Source organism: Corvus cornix, chromosome 10 (assembly GCF_000738735.6).
Source record: "Corvus cornix cornix isolate S_Up_H32 chromosome 10, ASM73873v5, whole genome shotgun sequence".
Lineage (NCBI taxonomy): Eukaryota > Metazoa > Chordata > Aves > Passeriformes > Corvidae > Corvus > Corvus cornix.
The window spans coordinates 11,094,539-11,112,435 of record NC_046340.1 but is presented as its reverse complement, the minus strand read 5'-3'; the positions used below and the strand labels follow the sequence as shown (position 1 = coordinate 11,112,435).

At 42.5% G+C, this 17,897-nt stretch overlaps 1 protein-coding gene across 12 annotated transcripts in view; it reads left to right on the top strand.

Annotated features, from left to right (window-relative positions):
• Positions 1-796: 796 nt before the first annotated feature.
• Positions 797-17,897, top strand: part of MEGF11 (multiple EGF like domains 11) — a 255,686-nt gene continuing 238,585 nt past the window's right edge. For 10 of the 12 annotated variants that reach the window (XR_005602740.1, XR_005602739.1, XR_005602741.1 and 7 more), the window contains exon 1: positions 1,975-2,032. The gene's annotated coding sequence lies outside the window, so the exon portion shown is untranslated. Of the gene's footprint in view, positions 934-1,596; positions 1,807-1,974; positions 2,033-17,897 lie in introns of those variants that run through there. The other 2 variants (XM_039557502.1, XM_020583477.2) reach the window with 2 other exon arrangements.

Genomic DNA, 17,897 nt, shown 5'->3' with positions numbered 1-17,897 from the left:
GTAGTGCTGCAGAACCTGCTTAGGTTGCCTTAGCCATAGATAATGAAGAAAAATAGCTTGTGGAGCCAGGGAGGGAGCAGAACTGGGCTTGGAAAAGAGAATGGAAAGCAGGAATCTCTCCAGCAGCCACTCCAGCACACAGGGTTGCTCCACTGCCCCATGCTGCTGCCTCAGGTGGCTGGTGCAAGGTCTCAGGAATGCTACAAACCAGCACAGCACAGCAAGGCAAGGTTGGAAATGTGGAGGCATGAAGGCAGTGGTGGAGTGAAGTTTTTTGGGAGGCTGGGAGATTGCAGGAAGTCCTTTACGGAGGCAGTGTACCAATCCTGGCCCAAACTACGTCCTTTTTGAAACATTGCCATCACCTGCAGTCATGCACTGGCACATGACCAAGAAACACACAGTGCAGGACAAAGGAGTTTGGCAGCCTCATATGGACATAAAATACTGTACAAGGTGGGGATTCATCGTGTGGCTACGGTGACAAAAAAAGTTCTACTAATCATTTTGCTCTATTATCAAAAAGGGACTTGGTCTTGTGTTTCTTACATACTGAGATGTTAAAAAAGCAGGATCACAGCCAACATTGTAATTCTAATTAGAATATAATCAGTAATAGTACATAACACAAGTAGAGCATTTAATCTTGAAAAGCCTGTGCAAGCGTAAGATTGCTGGCTAAGAGCTAAGTTAGTGCAGCTGTTCAAATCACCTGTCATAAGCCTTTTGGTCTAATAATTTTAATCATTATACATTTGTAACTTCAGGTACATCTTTCAGGAAGAAAATGACAACCGTGGGGTGCGATTCGTTCCTTGGCTGGTGCCTCTCTGAGCATGCAGTGGCACTGAGCCACCCGAAAGCAGCAGTGATGCAGTCGATGTGACAGTGCAAGGGCAGATGCTCTGGACGGTAGAGGATGCTAGAGAAGAGGTAAATTTTCCACCGCGCTTTTCCCCATTAGCATCCCCTGAACCTCGCCTGGTATCAGCTCGAGCCAGCTTCTCCCCATGCAGGGGCTGCTTTAGGCACTGCGAGCTGCGTGTGCCTGCCTGTGTGTGCCCGCTCCTCCAGCTGTGTGCGTGCCTCTAATTGCAAACCCAGCACCTCGAAATGGGTCCAGAAGTTTGCATGATCTCCCTCTAAGCACATCCGCGGAGTCTGAGAGGTCTCTGCTTAAGAGATCCCGGGTTTTCGCCGCAGAAGGCAGGCAGTCGTGCTTTCCCCCCCATCTCCTGCCTCTGCTGAGCCACCAAGTGTTTCTGCCTCGGCTATAGTTTGCTTCCTCATTCCCACATCCACTGTTCGGGCGGCAACCTTTAGATGCCGGGATGGCGGTCTTTGTCCTTCTAGTCTATTTAATGTATTTTAATTGAATCGAGCAGAGAAAAAACCCCAAAACACATACCCAAAGCCCAGGGCATCAGGACTAGATACCCCTTCCCCCAAACAACAAACGGTTAAATAAATAACGAGATGCTAAACCAACCATCACCAAACGAATAAGCCAAAAATCAGCGTCAGCGCCGCAGGAAACGGGAAAGTTTCTGCGCCCTGAAGCTGGCACCGCACGTCAAAGCGAGAATCCAGGGGGAGGGGAGCGGAGCGCGGCCCCAGCCCAGTGCCTGCGAGATCGAGGGATGCGCTGGTGCGCCCAGCCCTGCATCCCGGAGCGACTGCCCGAGAGATGCTGCTGTGACTTGGTTCTGCGCCGGGAAAAGAACGTCTCCGAGCCCCCACCCCCGTCTCCTCCCTCCCTCCTCTTCCTTCCCCCTCCCCCGGGTCCTGCGGGGAGGCGGGTTTAAGGTGGGTCGTGTGGCCGCGGTAACTTTCCTAACAGAGCCAAAGAGGCGCCCGGAGTCCCCCGCAGCAGCACCGCCTGCCCGTCCTGGGCAGCGGCACCGGCGCGGTGCCACCGTGCGAGCGGCCCCGGCTCGGCCGAGGCTGCCAGGGCTCCGCTCGCCGCCTCCCGCCGCCGCTTCCCGCCGCCTCTCGCCGCAGCCCCGCGGAGCCGGCCCCGGGTCCCGCCGAGGTAGGTGCGAGTCGGGACAAGTGCTGGGCGCTGCCAGGGACGCGGCCCCGGAGCCCCGTGTCCGCAGCTGCGGCCCCCCGCGCCCCGTTTGTTCCTGGCGCTGCTGCGGGGCAAGGACCTTCCTCTGAACCCCCCGGCTGCGAGGGAGGAAGCCCCTGCCCTGCTCCTCCGGGAACTGCCCAGGCATCCAGGACGAGCCGGGGGGAGGCAGTCTCTCTCCAGTCCCTTCCCTCAATCTTTGCATTCTCGTTGGTGCTTTTGGAAGTGCTGAGCTAGGAGATGTGTGCGTGGGTGCGATCTTACGGCTTTATTAGGACTCTCCCCTATCAGCGCTTCTCTCAGAAGCCGCTTCCTCCCCCCGCGTGGTTTATTGGGGTGTTGTATCGGCACGAACTTTATTCTGGTTGCAGGAGAAGGATTTGGTCCCCTCGTGTCCCCGCGTGTCCCCGTCCTCGGGCTGCTGCGCTGCTCGGGCAGGTGGACTCGGGCTGGCGCCTCGCTGCTCGGATTGTAGCGGCTTCCCTTGTCGGGTACCTGCCGGGGCTCCTGGTGGGAGAGGGAGTAGGGAGAGGCACAGGGAGAAGTTGTAGGATGCAGTGTGTAAGCGACACCTGCGTTTCTAAAGCCTGGGAAGTGGGTGGAATCTCACTCTCACTGATGCTACTCGCTGCTGCCAAACATTGCCTTCTTTTGCCTAGGCAGGACTCTGGCCACCCTGCCAGCTGGTTCCTAACAAAGAGAGAAGTTTAGGAGTGTCAGGACATCAGCTCCCAAATCCAGTGCTCAGCTGAGATCCGCAGTGACAGTACGCAGTGCTGGTGACCGTGTTTATCTGATGCCGCTTACTCAGCTGCAAGCACGGGGCACCTGATTGATCCAGAGAGGTGGACAGAGCATCAATAGTTGTGAAACCAAGGAGCCATCGCTCCTCGTTATTTAAATCTCCAGCCTCTGTGATCACTGCATGCTGGGCTTAGCCCGTCCTCCCCCCCAGCAGGGAGAAAGTCCGGAGTTAACTAAAAGGAAGTCTACAGTTCATGACTTTATTACCTCCTGATTTAGAACATAAGTATGTAACACAAGAATTAACTAGAATGGAGCAGCTTGTCTACCTTCCACGACTTGTCAGGTGGGGGAGATCCTGCCCCCTGTCCTGCTCAGTCCTGTATTTTGGCAACAGAAATCTCAAGTTAGGTGGCTGGACATTATGTCTCTTAATTTTGCATCATGGGGCTAAGTAATTCTGAGAAGATTTATCCTGGGATATTCAAGTCTCAGTCAGAATCCTTTCCATGCTTAGACTTCTCTTAGAGTCCATCCAGAGCTTTGCTGTCCCTCTTGCTGTTTGGACCTTCCTTCCATGTCCACTTTGTTATTAAATCCCACAGATTTTCCATCTCAGAGTTTTGCCTGCTGAATGGATTCTTCTCGGTGTATTGCCTTGGTTATAGTACTGCTAAATAAAGGTGACCGAACTGACTTAACAGTCTCATCATAGGATTGGATTTTAGGTGATCTTTAACAGACCGAGGATCTGGTCTTGTTTATGAACAAGTTGACATTCATGGGACCTGCTCTGCAGTCTGTTAAAGTTGGTGTGGGACACATGAAATTGTCTTTGATGAGGTTAATAAATTCTAATAAGCATGTGTGATATATGTTTGCAAAATTGGTTTCAAGGCAAGTGCATGAGTTCTTCTTTGTCAGTAACAGCCTCTGGAGGCTTCTTCGATGTTCAAAGTCTTGAGCTTAGTTTTATTCCTGCTTCCTGTCGATACCTGAGTAAATTTGTTACAGAATTGCAAAAGTTTTACAGTAAAAGTGTTTCAACATATAAAACATTGAAAATGGTCATGTGGCCATGATCTGTTTTTCAAAACAGGATCTCAGTGTTGTCTTTATTTCCAGTCACTCCCAGTCATTTACTTTCTAAAATTTCGTACTTTTAGTTAAAAAACCCAAATTGGCTGATGTTAAATACACAATATTAGGCTACATTACGTTGCTCCAGCTTTTTGCTTATGAGAAAGGACTAATTGGATCTCTTGTTTTTAAAAATTAAATATAAACTAATAGTCCAAAGTATCAAACAGAAGCCAACACTCCCTGTTAAGAAGTCCCGTGTTTACTGTGAATGGGGCACTCAGCCATTTTCACTTTGAACAATCCATCGTGCTTTAAACACCAGGCAGGAGAATTAATATTTAAGCAAATGCATATGGCAAAACTATAAATCACTGGAAACAGTTAATTATATTGGAACTGTGAAAATACCTTTGAGTACAGCCTGCATAAACTATTTCTCTGTAGCGTGATCACAATTCTTGCAAACCTTTTATCCTTGTATGTGAAATCATTTCTGATTCTGAGTTCCTGCAAAGCATGTGCTTGGTTATTGTTTTCAAAACCATGTGGTTTGGGTTACTATTTAAATATAATATTTATGATAGTACTTTGGTTGTTCAGCTTAAAAAGGGAAGTGCTGCATACCATTGCATATTAAAAAGCTTCTATGTAATTACTACTTTTTGCAATACTGCTGTGCAAATCTCTGGGTCGGAAATTTAAATGGAGACTTTACAGAATTCACAGTTACTTTATATAAAAACCATAAGTCTTTTTCTCAAAACGTGGGGGCTGAAGGCATTGGGGAGTGTAGAGTATGATGCCTGCACTGGTTTTTACCTTTTTGTTATTGCAACATGTATGCTTGCCATTGGCCTTTGTGTACTCCCAGGTGCATAGAGTGTGGTGGGCTCCCCCAAACCATCGTCCATTGGTCTCCTTTGGGTCTGAATTACCTATTTACACATTTATTGTTGTATTGTCATCTTATGCAAATATGTCCATTCTGGTTGCATCTTGCAGAGGAGTGCTGGGAGGCACAGGAGGCACTTCCACTGCCCCTCTCTCCCTTGCCTATCCATGCAAAGGAACCTGTGAGGATGCAAGAGGAAGAGTCTGGTGCCAATTCAAAGCCAAAGTCCCTGGGAATTTCTGCAGGGATGGTGATGGACTTAAGACCATTCTGTAGATGCCCGTAAGAGTCAGGTCTCGCAACCTCCTTGTGTACCTCAGGGTATCCTGGCTGGTCTTCTAGTTGCTGCTCCACCAGACTTCCATTGCCCTGGGAGATATACACTGGATCTGGTGCCCAATGCAGATATCTTGGTTTTCCTCCTGTGTCTCAAATAGCACTTGGGATACCTGTAAGGCTACAGCATCCTGCTATGACCATCTCACGTGTAACAAAAAATGGCTAATATGTAAAGCCTGGGATCAAAGAAATAGTTACAACTACCATGGTGAATAAATGAGTTACCCCCAGAAAGGGTTGTTCAGATGTTCATGGAAAAGATGGAAAAAATTCCCCTTCATTGTTCTGTGCTGTGCAGACTGACCATGCTTGCCAGAGCCACCCGTATGTTCCTTTGCACAAAACTGATTGAAACCTCAGTGGAGAAGTTCTGTATGTTAAGGAGAGAGAGATGACAAAGCTTGTAGAAAATTAAAAGAGCCACTCTCAGAGGAAACAAATCCCAGATAGAATGTTTTAGACTGCCAGAAGAATTCAGCCATATGATACTTCTCTGTGAATCCTGTGAGTGATGTATAATCGGTGTGTGCCTGTAGAGGGGAGGAATTTTGTTTAAGAGTTTGTAGAATGAGACCCTTACCTTATGAATTACAGATAAAGTACCAAATTAATGAAGCGACAACATCCCACACGTTGTGAAGATCAGACTCAGTAGCTGTGAGAGTGGGCTGCTGCCCAGAGAATCTGAGGCATTCAGTTAAGATGACCAAAGACAAGTGCAGAATTCTCCAGCATGAGTGTGTTTACAAACACTTTTATCTGACCAGTAGTGCTCAGCCCTCCAGGCAGTTTCTCTTGTCTGGCTGCTGCTCCAAAGGAAAACTATTGAAATTTGTATGAAAGGTTCTTTCTGAGTGAGGCAGAGAGGTACAAGATGAAGGTCACCACTTAGCGTGCTCACTGAAATGCAGCAGGAATGAAGAGCACACCCAACTCACACCAGATTGCAAACAAGAGCAGAACTTTAGAGCTCACTTTTCCCTCTGCAGTAAGAACTGACATTGAGAATTTCTCCTGGTACCAGCCTGAGAACAAAGGCTAATGAATGAATGAATAGGCACGAGGCTGAAATGAGATTCACTGCTAAACATGTGCTCTGCTTGAAGAAGGAGTAGCTGAGTGAAAATAGTTCTGTGCACTAACTTCACATACTCAATTCTCATTTTTTTCACCCAAAAACATTTTATAAGCGCTAATAGTCACTCTGAAAAATATTTTAAAGGGTCAGAAAGGCACATAGAATGTGCCAGAATATGACAGCTGAAAGGTTGCCCAAGTGAGGAATTTGTGAACAGGTTTGTGTTGGGTTTTTTTTGCTTGGTTTGTTTTGGTTTTTATTCTTTTGGTATTTAACTGGCAGATGTGAATGGAGATAGGTCCAGGTTTTCCTAAGCTCAGATATGCAGCTGAAGTTTTATTTAGCCTTTTATCTTGGATTCCTTGTTAAGATCTAGACTTTTGCTAACCTCCTGTTTTATCACAAGTCTTACAGTACATAATTTTTTGCAAGGTTTATGGAGTGTTGTGAACAAGTGAAAATCTGATTTCTCTGGAACAAAGACAGTAGGAAAAAGCTATAGAGAAATGATCAGGTGGAGTATTGGAATTCACAGTGGTCTCCTAAAGGGCCCAAACCAGCAAGGTAAATTAAAGAGCTTTAAAGCTCTTTAGTTAAAGGATATAACCTATTTCCATAGATTGTAGGGATGGATAAGGTGTTCTGGGAGCATATCCTACTTTTTTATAGAGTTTGAGTCTTTAACACTCACATCTGGTTTTGAGACAATTACTTGAACAGTAAAAACTACTGTTTGGACATTACTGTTTTAAGAGCCTTTAAAGATTTGCAGAGGTTTTGGTACAAATATTTTTTTAACCAGTATAAAATGTGGAGGTGCCCTGATATAAATCCAGTGTAAGCATGAGGAGAATCAAGTTCTTTATCATGCTTTTAAAATCTACCAAGTGAGGGAAGCATGGATGATTTGTAAGTAGTCAACTGGCATATGGTACCATTATGATAACATCATGTTCACAGCACTTTCCAGATTGATATACAACCTTTCTAAAATAAGCTCTGCAGAAAAACAAAGAAGAATGTAAAGTCTTTTAGCAGCCAACACACTGTTGGCACAGCACAGGACACTGGGAGGTGACTTCTCTGACACTCAGCGTGTCACATGAGTTGTGCATCACAGTCTAGTACCTACTGATAGGCAGTGACTCCACAAAAGTGCCACTGCCCCCTGTGCATTGGGGCTGATTCCTGCTCTCTTAATGCACTGGGAAATGCTGCTTTCATTTTTATTCCACACAGCCCAGGCCAAGTCATGGGCTTAGCACAAGGTATGGAATTTGTTTCTCAGGAGGAAGTCCAGTAGTAAGCCCTTTGTTAGCAGTGGAAAGAGAGAGGCTGGGGTTACCTGGGGATGGAGACTGAATTATACTCTAGTTCTGGATGGAAGTACCCAGACTGAGATGGAACTGTCTCACTGACCTGCTGTGTCATTTATGGTTCTCGAGGAACAGGAAAATCATAAATATTCCTAGAAGCAGGAGCCTTGACAAGACAAGCTGCAGCAATGTTTCACTATTCAAAGGGCTTTTATCTACTTGCCACAGCTAGCTTAATTCTATTAAAGAATTAAAACAGTGATACTTTATTATAGCATAAATTTTACTTTTGTTTGCCTTCATTTAAATGCACAAGCTGTAAATATAATTTTAAAGAAGTGCTGGCTGATTAATTTGAACTTGTATTAACTTCTGTGTGTTCAAATGGATATGGCAAATCAAAACCATTAAAGTCATAACACCTACCATTCCTCAAGGTGAGGAAAAATGTCTGATGTAGTAAGGTTCTTCACCCCTTCTCCTCTTCTAATTTCCTTTTCCCTGCATATTCCACATAGGCATTTTATCAACCAAACGGGACCAGTCACTTATTTTTTAGATACAATTCAAGCATCAGAAAATGTACTTCTTGGTGTTATTATGCAATGTTTTCTCCAAACACCATGTGACCAGTCATGCCCTGAAACTCCAAGGAGAGAGGAGTTCTATACCCATGTTTATTTGAAAAGGATTGGGCTTTTGGAGGCTTGTTTTGGCACAGGATATCTCCTTTAGGATGAGTTGCCTTCTGATTATAATGTCTGCCCACTTCCTCCATGGAGTTCAAGGTAGTCCTTGTCAGTCTGCTAGTCCTGACCAGACCAGGCCAGGCATCCAACTTTTGTACTTCAGTTTGGTGAGATGGATCCCATCCTTTTATAATAATGCCTAGTGTTCTTTGGTGGTGGTGACTGTAAATTACCTCAGGAAGTCCTTTTGAGTTGGATTCTTTAGTGTCATTTATAGTGTCTTAAATTATGTATTATGTGTTGGACAGGAAAGACATCAGTAGCCTATAGGATGTGTTAATAGTAATTGAGGATTGATTAGATGGAGTCTCTGCAGTGACAGCTACTGGGACTGTCACCAAAATGACAAGGGTGGTGAATTATATTTACAAAATATTCATTTATATTAAATACTGGTGGTCAAATATACAGAAAGATTTGTGAGCTGCAAGTGGAAGGAGACCCATTTGCACTGCCTGTTGCAGGAGAGGATCCATCCACTTGTTACGCAGCACCGGATTATAAATTCTGCAGGGCAGAAATTGTGATTTATGGAAACAGAGGTCTGTGCAATGACAAAATACCATCTGCTGCTTGTGGTCAGAAGGTAGCAAATTAGTGAATGCAGTAGGTGTTCTTAACAGTAGAGGCAGATGCTACATCCAATCCAATCCACAGGAATCTGGAAAAGTTTTATTTTTCTTACTCTATTTTGATTTATATTGTGCCGCTTTGGCTCATGAAGATGTAAGTGAAATTTATTTCTCAAAATATGTTCCGTGGGCTTGTTTGTGGATGATCTGAGCTCAGCCTGGAAACTGAGCTTGTTCCTCTTGCTCTGATCTGTAAGACGCAAAAAATGTGGGAACTCTAAATAAGGGGCAAACACAGAAAGGCAATGGGAAATATCTTGGCAGGCAGAGGTGTGTGGGTAGGAAGGACATAGAAAGTCACTTATATATAGAAAAAAGTGAGAAAAAAAAGACAATTAAGAAAATAAACAAGAAGGGACAAAGAGACAACTAAATAAAATACAGCAACAGGTTAAAGGCTCACTTAGAAATTACTGAGTTGAGAATGTAAAGTGAGGAATCAGATCTGTGTGTGGTGTGCAAAAGCCTTTTGCTCAACAGAAAGAGAGATAAATAATTAGCAGGATGCTGTTTCACTGATTAGTGTCCAGTATCTAACACTGATGGTTTCTAGATAATCCAGGCATCCTCCCAATATTTTGTAGCAGATGGGTTTTTTTCCCTGTTCTCCTACTGTCCTGCAGGTCTTTTGTCTTATCCTCCCCAGCCTTCTTTTAGGCTTTCTCAAGGATTAAGTTTCCCGCTTGAGGGACAGCTTGGTAGAGCATTAAGCAGAGGACAATATTAGGGTCTCTGCTCCCCTTGTAGTACAGAGCTAAGGTTGGGGTTTTCTTTTGCATGCAGGCATTGAAAGGAAGGAGATCGACTTAAAATAATGTGCACTGGAAGCTGAATATAAACTCGTAGTTCGGTTGACTTCTGTAAGAGAAACATGTTTGCACAGGTACTCTAAATGAAATAGGCTCTGGTGTTAACACACAGCCCAGCAATGAACAGACTGCTGAAGGGGAAGGGGAATATCCTGAGCTTGCAGAAGTGCTGCTGGGATGTAAATGTTGGTAATATCGCCTGGTGTATTTAGCCAAAGGGATATGGAAATGTTGGGCTCCGATTGTTCAGTGCTGCTGAACTGTGCTTGAAGTAGCACCCAGAGAGGGAGGGACTGGTGTGTCCGTGCTGCTTTTCACTTGCTGATGGAACATGGGCTCAGTTTGGCCATTGCTTGGTTTTGCCATTGCCAACAGGGAGCATGATGCAGCTGTTAATGCTGGATTTACTTCAGTGAACCCATTTGGGAGCCATGGAATCATAGAATATCCTGAATTGGAAGGGACCCACAAGGATCATCAAAGTCTGACTCCCTGCCCTGCACAGGACACCCCAAAAATCCCCCCATGTTCCTGAGAGCATTAACTCTCTTTACAGAAAAGTTACTTTCTTAAATTTAAAAGCATCTTCTTCCCATATTCCATGGTGCTTTGAATACCACTTATTTGTTTTATTGGATGACAAAAATAAAAAGTGCTGTGAAGTCTTAGCTCCTGCATTAGAGCTCTGGAGAAGAAATGGTGAAAGTCAGTGTGCATAAAAATAGCCCTGTTAGGAGGGAGGGATGAGCTTGACTTGCGTGTGAGGGTGAGGACATCTGCTCTCCTGAATCATCCTGGTGAGCAGTGTGAGGAATGTAGCCTCTAAAAGTTATGTTGCTTCAGGTAAACGCTCCAGCCACAGGGAGAAAGATGTTTGAGCAGATGTGGTCCCTGACCCATCCAGGAGAGAGCAGTGCTGGAGTGTTTGCATTTCACACTGAATCCCCAGCTGCCAGACAGACTCTATTCCCAGCTAAAATCTTGGACATCTGTGTAGGAATTAAAAGAAGTCTTGTGTTGCATGTTACCTGTCACAAAGAAAAAAATACTTTGATACAAGTGTTTTCTTTTATTAGCACAGCAGCTTGTCATTCATTATGCAGGAATTAATAAGGAACAAAGAATTCTTCTTGTCTAGCTAAAGCTAATTATTCCAAGGCATGGGAAACTGAGGAGTTTGGAAATAGGATAAGGTGATCTTCATGCCATTCCTCTTCATACTGTAGTATTTTCTATTGCACACAAGACTTCAATCTGTCTGTTGTAAGCCAACAATATACCCCGTGTTTTGGTCACTGGTGTGCTTAACATACCTTGTAAATTTGCTGTGTGAAGAACAGCATTTTTGATTGTTTAAAGCCTGTCTCAAACTGAGTTTCAAACCAAGTCCATGATGATGGAAATTGCTGGCAGCTGAGATATTTAACTACACTGAAGCCTTGTGTTCTTTGAAGATGAGACTTTCATCAGAGATATGTAGGACAGTGTGGACACACAGTTAAGGACACACAATTTCTTTGGGTGTCTTTACATAATATATAGAGACCTTCATTCTGCTTGAGACCCTTAAGCACTTTAGTAAATTTGATATTAAGTAATAAATGTTATGGCAAATGTTGTTTATTTGATAAATCTACTGCCAGAAGAAGTGATGTGTTATAGCATCAGGGAAGGAGAAGCCTTTCTTGGCTTTGTCAAAGGCTGCCTCCTATATCAATACCTTATATTTTCTGGGCATACTAATGCTCCTGATATTTTTTAAAATATTAACGTATTTGTAGAGTGTTCCAAGATCCTGTGCAAAGTTCTTGGGAGCACTGTAGGCATCCCTAGGCAAATTAGTCGTGCATTAGCTATAGATCAGTCTGCTCTGCTCATTTCTCTTAATTTTATGGAGGTGACTACTGCCAGTTGCTGCTAAGTACAAAGCCAAGTAGTTCTGTTCCAGTTTGTTGCTGTATTTTGTGCAATTGGATTATCATAGTTTCATTCCAGAAGATCTGATTGTTTTCTCAGCTATCTGAAGTCTGCTTGAAAACAGAACTGGATATCTAAACAAACTTTTCTTCTCTGATAAAATCATATTGTATTTCCCTTCTAATCAAGCAGAACCTTTTCTAAAAAAATTTTGTGAGCAGGAGAAACACTGTTACAAGAAACTATTTAGTGTTAGGTCATCTGTGGCAGCACTGATTCTACCCAAAATGCCGCAGAAGATGAACACAAACACAAAATAATTTTAATTATTCAAAATATTGCTTGCTGTGACAGAATTGGGAGATACACATATCTCTTTTCTTCAGCTGGGACAGGATCTAGTTTTGAACCAGTGTTTGATATCCGCTGTCCAGGTGTCCTTTGCTTCAGCTTTTCTAACATTTGTGAGTAATTAATAGCCTCACTGAAAACCAGCTGAAGTTAACAAGTGTATTTCAAAGGACTCCAAATTTGCACCCAAATAAAGAGGCCCCATGCTGGTAAATACTACTGATAGTGTAATTAAAATACATTTAAATTAAATAAGATTCGGTTGCCTAATTTAAAAACTGAAACAAAACCCAAACTATCTCTGCAAAATGAAACAACTTGTTATAAAAAGCAGCATATAATGGAATTCCTAAATGCATTTCTAAATATGTAAATTCTGTTAAAGTCACATTTATGTTCTCTTAGTCAAGCCACTTCCTTGTGATATGTGCTGAGATAATCAATATCCAAATAGAAAGAAATTGAACTTGCAAATTATGAGGCACTCCTTGGGTTTCTCCACTTACTCCCTAAAGCTTCATTGTCAAACACAGTAGACAAATCTTCACATCTAAATAATTCATCTGCAAATGGTGGGAACAAGAGGAGAGGGAAAAAAAGACAACGTTGTTCCATGCTAAAATACAATAATGCATTAAAATTAATCAATTTCCTCCTGCTGGGGAACAATCATTTAGAAAACATTTTAATTACCAAAACTGAATAATGGGATCAGTGTTTTTGAGAAGGTTGGATTCACCCTACTGAGCACTGGAGAATCCTCTTCGCAGGAGCCCATAAAAATATTGCTGTTTTCAAGTTGGTGCTTTCAATCATGATACTTCTGGGGAGAAATCAGATTTTTTCACAGCAGCTTTTAAGGAAAATGTGGAGTGGACAACAGGCCTGTGTTAACTGTTCTGTGCCCAGAGCTTGCCTTGCATGTGCTCCTGTACTTGTCTTTCTTTTGGATGAGAATTTATTGTGCATTACTTAATGCACATCTAAAGTCAAACGTTCAAGCCAAAGTGTTTGGCTGCAACAACAGACAATGTTGTAAAGTTGTAGAAATAACATTCTTTTATCTGTGTTCAGCCTCACAAGGAATGGAAATGTGCAGAAATCAACAGGCCCAGTCCCTTGTCTTGGCTGGAAGTGGTGTTCCAGGAGAATGGTCATGGCTATTCCATTAGGGATAATGATTTGTCTTTCAGAATTTGCCATGGAATAACCTGCTTTTCCCTCTGATGCAGGAGGGTCTTGGTCTCCAGCTCTGATTTCCTGGGCATTTTTCAGAGATCTGAATGTTAATGAGAGACGTGAGTCACTAATTTCAGAACATATGGTGACTCCCAAGGAATAGCCACTACCTGGCCATCTGGGAAAGTTGGAAGAGACTGAAACACAAAAAAATGTGTTTGTAGCAGTAGTTTCTGCCCATAGATGTGATATATTTTTGTCTAAAACCGTTTATGTCACGTATTTTTTTTCTCCTGTCAAACTGGAAGTTTTGCTTTTCCATGGCCTGGGAGGCACAGAGCCACGTTTACTAAAAGGCTACTCAGAGAAGCTGTGGTAGCCCCATTCCTGGAAGTGTCTGAGGCCAGGTTGGACAGGGCTTGGAGCAACCTGGGATAGTGGAAGGTGTCCCTGCCCATGGCACGGGGTGGGATGGGATGGCCTCTAAGGTCCCAACAAACCATTCCAGGATTCTCTGACATGATTCTATGAAGTCCCAGAACTGAGGTGAAGAGAAGGGTCTCCTTAGGAATCCATTTCACAGGAAGATGACAGAAAATTTTGCATGGAGTGTTTGTACTGAGAGCACGTGAGAACTGGGATTAGAGTGTCAGTTGTGGGAGGGGCACAGGGATTGGCAGGGATGTCCTGGAGCTTTTCTTCCACAACTGAGGACATTGGTCAGCAAAATGATTAAATAAAGGGTACCTGGGTGCATGCTGAAGACTGAGTCACCTGAAAGATGAGTTTGCTGAAGCTGCCCTGCATGAATTCCAGGAACATTTCCACTGACTGGGGTCTTCAATGTGTGCTCAGGGCAAGCTTCTATCTCCATACTTTGCTGAATCAGGATATTAAGTTTGCAAAGAAAATTAAAATAGATTCACTGAGAATGATGTAAATCTTTATGTTCACAGTAGGGCACAGAAGCAAAGTGAATATCCTGGTAATAAAAGTACCTTGTAACTCGTGGAATGAACAAAGTTCCCAAAATGGTTATTACATGCTGTATTTTCTGTTTTGGATTATTGAAATAGAATTACTGAGAATTAAATTGTATAAAAGGCATTTTCTTTTTTATTTTCATAATTATTCTTTCATCCACATAAAACTTTTTTCTATCTTGTAATAGTCTTGGTTGGTACTGAAAATTGCTGTAGCATAAGTAAAACCAGTCTAATTGAGATTCATAAATCCACTTTTTAACAAGTACAATTAGGAATAGTTATTAGAGACCAGCTGGAAAACATTAGGGATGAAAATTTACCATAGGAGCTTTTTTATATGTTTGAGACATTGTTTGATACCAAAACCTAAATTACATAACCAGAGAAATGAACCTGCTCTTTGAAATCTAATTTGTACACAGAAAGTTAATTCTGAATATTCCTATTGATAAAAATTTTATTATTAGGTCTTGTTAAACTGCCTGTTTTTAATGGAAGTCTGACTTTCACAATGCTTTTCCTATAATTAAAATATGAGAAGTAGCAACTTGATTATATTGAGTGCATTTGTGTCCAGTGGCTGTGTAATAAACTTTGGTGCAAGTCAATTCTATTATCTATTATGATTTTTGAAAGTAGAGAAGTTTATTTGGCCTAATTCCAACCCAACTCAATTCAAACAAATTGTTCAGTTGGTGTGGCTGGGATGAATATTTTAGAACCTAAGCACGGGTTTTAAACATATTCACGTACAACCACTTCAGTATGTAAGACTCTCATTTTAAAAGTCTGTTAAATAAAAGAGATTTTGAGAAAATATATTTATTTATTAAGAATTTAACAAATAATTTATGTTGACTATGTGTAATGCTCAATCACAATCAATAGAGGAAATTACAGAAAATCCATTCTCAACTTTTGGTTGAGTTTTCACTTTACTCCTGTTGCAATTCAGGTTTTATTTGGAAAGTGCTGTTGCAACAAAGAGAGTGCTTTTAGCCTAATTGAACTGAGTGTCTTAAAACAACTTCTCATCAGTCAGCTTTAAGGGTTTTTTTCTTATTTGTGGTTAATGGTACTTCCCTCCTGGAAAATTGGACAAGTCAATGTAAATGAAAGAAGATAATTATTAATGTTTTAGGATAAATAGGTAAGCCATGTTAGCTATAATAAGGCGTCTGTGAACAATCCAAATCAAGGACGTAAATTCACTGCAGTCAAATGTTTTACACCATTGATAAATTTGACACGTTTATTACACATCTAATTAAATTGAGCATGCAGAGCAGGCAGGAACCAACAATGTATGCAGATGTCACATGGATATTTAGTACACTGCTGATTAAGATCAGCTCGTTTACATCACACTGGGCTGATTTGTTATGATCAAACAAAACATGTTCAACAGAAAAGAAAATGATTGAGCCAAATTCCATTCTCTGGAGGTTTGAGACTCAGTGGCTTTACCAGGATCACGTGGGTGAAATTAGCAGGAAAAGAGGGCAGGAGTTGCCAGATGTTCTCTTGCAGCATTTGTTTGGCTGGGAATGCTCTGGGAGCACACAGGAGGTGTGTACCTGTGGGACACCCTACACTGGCTTGGGGACAGTTCCTGGACAGATGTAGTGGCGTTGTGGCCACAGTGTCCCCGGATTTGGGAGATGAGAGCTCAGGGAAGCTGGTGAGGGAGGCCAAACTGTCCATGAATTAAGTGACACTTCATGTTTAAATATCTTTGTAGCAACAAATGCATTGAGACAGACAGCAGGACTCTTTCAGTTCCCGTGTTATTTGCACAGATCCCAGGCCCCAGTGCCTCATAGTTCACCTGCTCTTCCAGTACCTGCAGCAACAATCAAATCAGTCCCTTAGCAGTAGGAATTGGGCTTTCCCTTTTTGTCAGCCCTCTCCTACAACCCGTTCCATTGTAAGGTACAAGTGAAGGGAAGGACCATCTCTTTGCCTCCTCCTTGAAAAGCACAAGGCTTCCAAGGTTTGCTGGCAGCAAAGGGAGGCCAAGGTGGGCGTTCTTTAGCTGGGTTTTGTCTCTGCCTGTATAACTCAGCTCAGGCTGTGGCCTGAGTGATATCCAGCTCTCAGGGAAGAAGAGTGCAACACAGCAAGGACTTCGTAATCAATATTTTTCTGCACAACTTTATGAACTGGGTTATCACCTCAGAAGGTGATTTTATTTGTTAGGTAATCAAACTGGCTTGTACTCAGTCCAGAGCCATTTATATCGGGCAATTAATTACCACTTTTTATTCCTTCCAAATTTACTTTTTAAAGAATTGCACTGCCAGGGGCTGTCTATTTCTGGCAGACTAGAGTGTGCCAGGATTGGGGTACACACATCCATATGTGTCAAATCCCTGCAGTAGCCTGCTTGCTTAATCATGGAATCCTGTGAAGGCAGTTAGCACAAGGATAAATACCAGGGAAAACCTGTGCTTGCCAGTAATGGAAAGCAGAGACGCAAAGACTTCGCTCATCATCTGGCTGGAAATCCAGAAAGAGGAATTCTAAATGTGGAGATTTTCTGATTCCCAGCCCTTGAGTCTCTGTGGTTTTTGGCACTGCCTGAATCAGAAGAGAGAGTTTGAGACCTGAACTGGGACTGTTGAGGGTTTGTAACACAAAAAGCGGCATTTGGGAATTCCACGTGTAAATGGGCAGATCCAAGGTGCTTTATAGGGATCTTTTAGCCCAGAACCAACAGGCCAGAAAATAGGATGGAAACAATCTAGATGACTGATCTATATTTAAGAAAAATAATCACACGTTTCAGAACATTTGGAGATAAAAGCAATCATTTCTAGGGACTTTTTTGTTTCCTACTTTCAGAACTATCAAGGAATCTAGTAGGACTTCAGGCCTTTTATTACTTTGAGCTTTGACTTCTTGAGAGTGTAGGGGTCTGCTTGGTTCACTGGACTGTGTCTAAAACAAGTATCTTTGTTTCTGGCCCTGCAGCCAAGAGGAGACAAGGAGATTGCTGATAAGAAGTTGATAATGCTTTAGTTTATACTAATATGTTCTTTTAGAGCTAAAAAGCTGATGTAATTCAGCAGAGACACCATTAACTTCAGCAAATTTAAAGCACTTCTGTAAGAGAGCATGAAACTCATCCCATGATTTGATTTTGCTGCTGTATTTTCAATCTGGTTAGGAGATAACTCAATAACATTTTCCAGTCAGCTCCAAATTAAATGCAAAATCTTTGTTCTTCAACTGAATAACTTCTAACTTAGAAATAGCCAGAAATATCCTTCTCTGAACATCCTGTACCTGGAGGAAATGTTGTGCCTCATGTAAGGACCACGTTTTGGGCCACTGGTAAAAGAATATCCTATGGCTTTGTCTCAGAAAATTCACTCATTTTAATCTGAAACTCTGCCATTACCCCTCATAATTCACTTCCTTACAGAACTTAAAAAGCACTTTAGGTGTTTCTAGTTTTTAGCTTGTATTTTAGTCTCTTTTTAGTACAAATTCCCAGCCTATTACTGTAAGTTTGTCAAAAGAAGTTGTACAGATTCCTATACTCTTTGTGTTTCCAGGTACTCCTCCTTCCTTGTGTCCCACACACTCTGACCCTTCCCAGGCTTTACAGTGCTCTTTAAAATTTAGATTTTGTTCTGGTCTACTTTGATGATTTTATTACCTCACTGAATTCTCCAGTGGTGCAGAGGAAATGAGCATTTAGGACAAAAATAAGGAAGGGACCTTAAAGAGACCACTCCAGTTGCTT